Source organism: Apodemus sylvaticus, chromosome 1 (genome assembly GCF_947179515.1).
Source record: "Apodemus sylvaticus chromosome 1, mApoSyl1.1, whole genome shotgun sequence".
Classification (NCBI taxonomy): Eukaryota; Metazoa; Chordata; class Mammalia; order Rodentia; family Muridae; genus Apodemus; species Apodemus sylvaticus.
In genome coordinates, this window is record NC_067472.1 from 192,594,734 (window position 1) to 192,602,509 (window position 7,776).

The following is a 7,776-nucleotide window of genomic DNA, read 5'->3' on the forward strand; positions in this document are numbered from 1 at the left end:
ATTTCTTATCCACAGCTGAGACCACTTGTCTTGGTAGCCATGACCTGGTTATGAACCGGGTTTGCACTCGCTGTGCAGATGTCCACGTTTTGCCTATTTAAGCAACATTACAGTGCCATTACTCAAGGAAGTTGAATGAGGTGAGCATAGACACAGCTTCCCCCCTTCCCCCCCCCTTTTAATGTAACAAATAACTTTCTATGTTTCCCCTTCCCCTCCCCCTTCCCCCTTTGGCAAAGTGTCGGGAACTAGGTATTCAGGATGTGCAACTGAGAGGCTTGAGAGGGTGGGCCCCACAGAGCCAGGCTTCTGTGTGCTTCACCAGAAGGCGTGCTGCTGGCCAGGCTATTTTAGCATCCTTTCTACAAGAGAACCTGGTGGATGATATAGGTGGCAACTTTGGATACAGGACCACAGAGGTGACACTGAGGATCCTGGCCATAAGCTTGGATGCCTCATCCTGCTAATAAAACAGTGGACCTAAATGGTACAGCATCACTTTGTTCTTGCTTGGCTAAATTTCTCCACGCCACAGTCAGCTAAATCATCTATAGCCACCTTTGACAAACAGGGAGAGAAGGTAGTGGAATACGCCGTCGTCGACATAATTCCTCTGATAACTTTTTTTTTTTCCTGAGACAGGGTTTCTCAGTGTAGCCCTGGCTGTCCTGGAACTCACTTTGTAGACCAGGCTGGCCTCGAACTCAGAAATCCGCCTGCTTCTGCCTCCCAGAGTGCCGGGATTACAGGTGTGCACCACCGTCCGGCTTCTGATGGCTTTTTTAACCATGGACCTCTACGAACTACTGGAGATTCTTGGCACCAACCCTCCCTATTCCGCCATGATTCTGTTGACTCTGGTGTCTCTAAGGGAGCATATGCTGGAGCCACAGGGAATCTGTCTGGTTGGCATTGCTCTTCATGAGCCAACATAGTGGAGGTAGTACAGGAAACCGCCAACACTGGAATGGCGGCTTCTGTTCCCGGAAAGGCTGTGCCTTTCAAGAAAAAGCATCAACTGAGATTAGGGAAGGAAAAAAAAAAGAGGATAAGGTAGAAAAGTTGCAGTTCGAAGAGGAAGACTTCAGTTCTTTGAATCCTGGCAAACAGAATCAGCCATGCAGACCTATTGGGACCCCTTTCTGGAGCGTGGGAAAATCCACCTAGTGCCAAGCCACCCTCAAAGATGTTCGTCATCAAAAACATTTCCAAAGAGGATCCTGCTGCCCCCTTGTCTGCTGCGTTTACCTCCTCAGGGTCCCACCATGCAAATGGGAACAAAGTGTCTACTATGGTTCCAAGTGTCTATAAGAACTTGGTTCCTAAGCCTGCACAAGCCCAACGCATGGAAAGCTAACAGAATGGAACACAAATCTGGATCACTTTCATTTAGCCGGGAGTCTGCTTTTACCAATCCAATTTCTGTTACTAAACCAGTGGTACTGGCTGCTAGTGCAGTTTTCCAAAGAGAGTCCTCCATTACTACCCCTCTGATTGAGATCAGCTCCTCTTGCCTAACCAAACTGACCCGACGAACCTCCGACCGGAAGAGTGAGTTCCTGAAGACTCCGAAGGATGAACAGGATGAACGTAATGGAGACTGCTAGCCGGCGTGGTGGTGCACGCCTGTAATCCCAGCACTTGGGGGGCAGAGGCAGGCCGATTTCTGAGTTCGAGGCTGGATAGCCAGGGCTACCCAGAGAAACCCTGTCTCAAAAAACCAGAGAGAGAGAGTACTCCATTGTGTAGATATACCACATTTTTTGCATCCACTCTTCTGTTGAGGGATACCTGGGTTCTTTCCAGCATCTGGCAATTATAAATAGGGCTGCTATGAACATAGTAGAACATGTATCCTTATTACATGGTGGGGAATCCTCTGGGTATATGCCCAGGAGTGGTATAGCAGGGTCTTCTGGAAGTGAGGTGCCCAGTTTTCGGAGGAACCGCCAGACTGCTTTCCAGAGTGGTTGTACCAATTTGCAACCCCACCAGCAGTGGAGGAGTGTTCCTCTTTCTCCACACCATGTCCAACACCTGCTGTCTCCTGAATTTTTAATCTTAGCCATTCTGACTGGTGTAAGATGAAATCTCAGGGTTGTTTTGATTTGCATTTCCCTAATGACTAATGAAGTTGAGCATTTTTTAAGATGCTTCTCCGCCATCCGAAGTTCTTCAGGTGAGAATTCTTTGTTTAACTCTGTACCCCATTTTTTAATAGGGTTGTTTGGTTTTCTGGAGTCTAACTTCTTGAGTTCTTTATATATATTGGATATTAGCCCTCTATCTGATGTAGGATTGGTGAAGATCTTTTCCCAATGTGTTGGTTGCCGATTTGTCCTCTTGATGATGTCCTTTGCCTTACAGAAACTTTGTAATTTTATGAGGTCCCATTTGTCAATTCTTGCTCTTAGAGCATACGCTATTGGTGTTCTGTTCAGAAACTTTCTATTGGTGTTCTGTTCAGAAACTTTCTCCCTGTACCGATGTCCTCAAGGGTCTTCCCCAGTTTCTTTTCTAGTAGCTTCAGAGTGTCTGGCTTTATGTGGAGGTCCTTGATCCATTTGGATTTGAGCTTAGTACATGGAGACAAGGATGGATCAATTCGCATTCTTCTGCATGCTGACCTCCAGTTGAACCAGCACCATTTGTTGAAAAGGCTATCTTTTTTCCATTGGATGTTTTCAGCCTCTTTGTCGAGGATCAAGTGGCCATAGGTGTGTGGGTTCATTTCTGGATCTTCAGTCCTGTTCCATTGATCCTCCTGCCTGTCACTGTACCAATACCATGCAGTTTTTAACACTATTGCTCTGTAGTATTGCTTGAGGTCAGGGATACTGATTCCCCCAGATTTTCTTTTGTTGCTGAGAATAGTTTTAGCTATCCTGGGTTTTTTGTTGTTCCAGATGAATTTAAAAATTGCTCTTTCTAACTCTGTGAAGAATTGAGTTGGGATTTTGATGGGTATTGCATTGAATCTGTATATTGCTTTTGGCAAAATGGCCATTTTAACTATATTGATTCTACCGATCCATGAGCATGGGAGGTTTTTCCATTTTTTGAGGTCTTGTTCCATTTTCTTCTTCAGAGTCTTGAAGTTCTTGTCATACGGATCTTTCACATGTTTGGTAAGAGTCACCCCAAGATACTTTATACTGTTTGTGGCTATTGTGAAGGGGGTCATTTCCCTAATTTCTTTCTCAGCTTGCTTATCCTTTGAGTATAGGAAGGCCACTGATTTGCTTGAGTTGATTTTATAACCTGCCACTTTGCTGAAGTTGTTTATCAGCTGTAGGAGTTTTCTAGTGGAGTTTTTTGGGTCACTTAGGTAGACTATCATGTCATCTGCAAATAATGATAGTTTGACTTCTTCCTTTCCAATTTGTATCCCTTTGACCTCCTTATGTTGTTGAATTGACTGAGCTAGTACCTCAAGTACAATATTGAAAAGATAAGGAGAAAGGGGGCAGCCCTGTCTAGTCCCTGATTTTGGTGGGATTGCTTCAAGTTTCTCTCCATTTAGTTTGATGCTGGCTACCGGTTTGCTGTATATTGCTTTTACTATGTTTAGGTATGGGCCTTGAATTCCTGTTCTTTCCAAGACTTTAAGCATGAAAGGATGCTGAATTTTGTCAAATGCTTTTTCAGCATCCAATGAAATGACCATGTGGTTTTGTTCTTTGAGTTTGTTTATGTAGTGGATTGCATTGATGGATTTCCGTATATTGAACCAACCCTGCATTCCCGGGATAAAGCCTACTTGATCATGGTGGATGATCGTTTTGATGTGTTCTTGGATTCGGTTGGCAAGAATTTTATTGAGTATTTTTGCATCGATGTTCATAAGGGAAATTGGTCTGAAGTTCTCTTTCTTTGTTGGATCTTTGTGTGGTTTTGGTATCAGAGTAATTGTGGCTTCATAGAAGGAATTGGGTAGTGTTCCTTCTGTTTCTATTTTGTGGAATAATTTGAAGAGTATTGGTGTTAACTCTTCTTTGAAGGTCTGATAGAATTCTGCACTGAAACCATCTGGTCCTGTGCTTTTTTTGGTTGGAAGACTTTCTATGACTCCTTCAATTTCTTTAGGCATTATGGGACTGTTTAGATGATCTAGTTGGTCCTGATTTAATTTTGGTATTTGGTATCTGTCAAGGAAATTGTCCATTTCCTCCAGATTCTCCAGTTGTGTTGAGTACAGGCTCTTGTAGTAGGATCTGATGATTTTTTGGATTTCCTCAGTTTTCGTTGTTATATCTCCCTTTTCAGTTCTAAGTTTGTTAATTTGGATACTTTCTCTGTGCCCTTTGGTCAGTCTGGCTAAGGGTTTATCTATCTTGTTGATTTTCTCAAAGAACCAGCTCCTGGTTTTGTTGATTCTTTGTCTGGTTCTCTTTGTTTCTACTTGATTGATTTCTGCCCTGAATTTGATGATTTCCTGCCTTCTACTCCTCCTGGGTGAAATAGCTTCTTTTTGTTCCAGGGCTTTCAGGTGTGTCATTAAGCTGGTAGTGTATGCTCTCTCCATTTTCTTTTTGGAGGCACTCAGGCCTATGAGTTTTCCTCTTAGCACTGCTTTCATTGTGTCCCATAGATTTGGGTATGTTGTGTCTTCATTTTCATTGTGTTCTAAAAAGTCTTTAATTTCTTTTTTTATTTCTTCCTTGACCAAGGTATCATTGAGTAAAATATTGTTCAATTTCCACGTGTATGTGGGTTTTCTGGTTTTTTTTTTCACATCTTTTTTATTCGATATAATTTATTTACATTTCAAATGATTTCCCCTTTTCTAGCCCCCCCACTCCCAGAAAGTCCCGTAAGCCCCCTTCTCTTCCCCTGTCCTCCCACCCACCCCTTCCCACTTCCCCGTTATACTGTTTCACTGAGTCTTTCCAGAACCAGGGGCCACTCCTCCTTTCTTCTTGTACCTCATTTGATGTGTGGATTATGTTTTGGGTATTTCAGTTTTCTAGGTTAATATCCACTTATTAGTGAGTGCATACCATGATTCACCTTTTGAGTCTGGGTTACCTCACTTAGTATGATGTTCTCTAGCTCCATCCATTTGCCTAAGAATTTCATGAATTCATTGTTTCTAATGGCTGAATAGTACTCCATTGTGTAGATATACCACATTTTTTGCATCCACTCTTCTGTTGAGGGATACCTGGGTTCTTTCCAGCATCTGGCAATTATAAATAGGGCTGCTATGAACATAGTAGAGTATGTATCCTTATTACATGGTGGGGAGTCTTCTGGGTATATGCCCAGGAGTGGTATAGCAGGATCTTCTGGAAGTGAGGTGCCCAGTTTTCGAAGGAACCGCCAGACTGCTTTCCAGAGTGGTTGTACCAATTTACAACCCCACCAGCAGTGGAGGAGTGTTCCTCTTTCTCCACACCCTCTCCAACACTTGCTGTCTCCTGAATTTTTAATCTTAGCCATTCTGACTGGTGTAAGATGAAATCTTAGGGTTGTTTTGATTTGCATTTCTCTAATGACTAATGAAGTTGAGCATTTTTTAAGATGCTTCTCCGCCATCCGAAGTTCTTCAGGTGAGAATTGTTTGTTTAACTCTGTACACCATTTTTTAATAGGGTTGTTCGGATTTCTGGAGTCTAACTTCTTGAGTTCCTTATATATATTGGATATTAGCCCTCTATCTGATGTAGGATTGGTGAAGATCTTTTCCCAATGTGTTGGTTGCCGATTTGTCCTCTTGATGGTGTCCTTTGCCTTACAGAAACTTTGTAATTTTATGAGGTCCCATTTGTCAATTCTTGCTCTTAGATCATACGCAATTGGTGTTCTGTTCAGAAACTTTCTCCCTGTACCGATGTCCTCAAGGGTCTTCCCCAGTTTCTTTTCTAGTAGCTTCAGAGTGTCTGGCTTTATGTGGAGGTCCTTGATCCATTTGGATTTGAGCTTAGTACATGGAGACAAGGATGGATCAATTCGCATTCTTCTGCATGCTGACCTCCAGTTGAACCAGCACCATTTGTTGAAAAGGCTATCTTTTTTCCATTGGATGTTTTCAGCCTCTTTGTCGAGGATCAAGTGGCCATAGGTGTGTGGGTTCATTTCTGGATCTTCAGTCCTGTTCCATTGATCCTCCTGCCTGTCACTGTACCAATACCATGCAGTTTTTAACACTATTGCTCTGTAGTATTGCTTGAGGTCAGGGATACTGATTCCCCCAGATTTTCTTTTGTTGCTGAGAATAGTTTTAGCTATCCTGGGTTTTTTGTTGTTCCAGATGAATTTAAAAATTGCTCTTTCTAACTCTGTGAAGAATTGAGTTGGGATTTTGATGGGTATTGCATTGAATCTGTATATTGCTTTTGGCAAAATGGCCATTTTAACTATATTGATTCTACCGATCCATGAGCATGGGAGGTTTTCCCATATTTTGAGGTCTTCTTCCATTTCCTTCTTCAGAGTCTTGAAGTTCTTGTCATACAGATCTTTCACATGTTTGGTAAGAGTCACCCCAAGATACTTTATACTGTTTGTGGCTATTGTGAAGGGGGTCATTTCCCTAATTTCTTTCTCAGCCTGCTTATCCTTTGAGTATAGGAAGGCCACTGATTTGCTTGAGTTGATTTTATAACCTGCCACTTTGCTGAAGTTGTTTATCAGCTGTAGGAGCTCACTAGTGGAGTTTTTTGGGTCACTTAGGTAGACGATCATGTCGTCTGCAAATAATGATAGTTTGACTTCTTCCTTTCCAATTTGTATCCCTTTGACCTCCTTATGTTGTTGAATTGACTGAGCTAGTACCTCAAGTACAATATTGAAACGATAAGGAGAAAGGGGGCAGCCTTGTCTGGTCCCTGATTTCAGTGGGATTGCTTCAAGTTTCTCTCCATTTAGTTTGATGCTGGCTACCGGTTTGTTGTATATTGCTTTACTATGTTTAGGTATGGGCCTTGAATTCCTGTTCTCTCCAAGACTTTAAGCATGAAAGTATGCTGAATTTTGTCAAATGCTTTTTCAGCATCCAATGAAATGACCATGTGGTTTTGTTCTTTGAGTTTGTTTATGTAGTGGATTGTATTGATGGATTTCCATATATTGAACCAACCCTGCATTCCCGGGATAAAGCCTACTTGATCATGGTGGATGATCGTTTTGATGTGTTCTTGGATTCGGTTGGCAAGAATTTTATTGAGTATTTTTGCATCTATGTTCATAAGGGACATTGGTCTGAAGTTCTCTTTCTTTGTTGGATCTTTGTGTGGTTTTGGTATCAGTATAATTGTGGCTTCGTAGAAGGAATTGGGTAGTGTTCCTTCTGTTTCTATTTTGTGGAATAGTTTGAAGAGTATTGGTGTTAACTCTTCTTTGAAGGTCTGGTAGAATTCTGCACTGAAACCATCTGGTCCTGTGCTTTTTTTGGTTGGAAGACTTTCTATGACTCCTTCTATTTCTATAGGCATTATGGGACTGTTTAGATGGTCTAGTTGGTCCTGATTTAATTTTGGTATTTGGTATCTGTCAAGGAAATTGTCCATTTCCTCCAGATTCTCCAGTTGTGTTGAGTACAGGCTCTTGTAGTAGGATCTGATGATTTTTTGGATTTCCTCAGTTTCCGTTGTTATATCTCCCTTTTCATTTCTAAGTTTGTTAATTTGGATACTTTCTCTGTGCCCTTTGGTCAGTCTGGCTAAGGGTTTATCTATCTTGTTGATTTTCTCAAAGAACCAGCTCCTGGTTTTGTTGATTTTTTGTATGGTTCTCTTTGTTTCTACTTGATTGATTTCGGCCCTGAGTTTGATG

At 41.9% G+C, this 7,776-nt stretch overlaps 1 pseudogene; it reads left to right on the top strand.

Moving 5' to 3' along the window:
• The first annotated feature begins 484 nt into the window (after positions 1 to 484).
• Positions 485 to 1,607, top strand: LOC127683341 (vasculin-like protein 1; annotated as a pseudogene).
• The last annotated feature ends 6,169 nt before the right edge of the window (positions 1,608 to 7,776 follow it).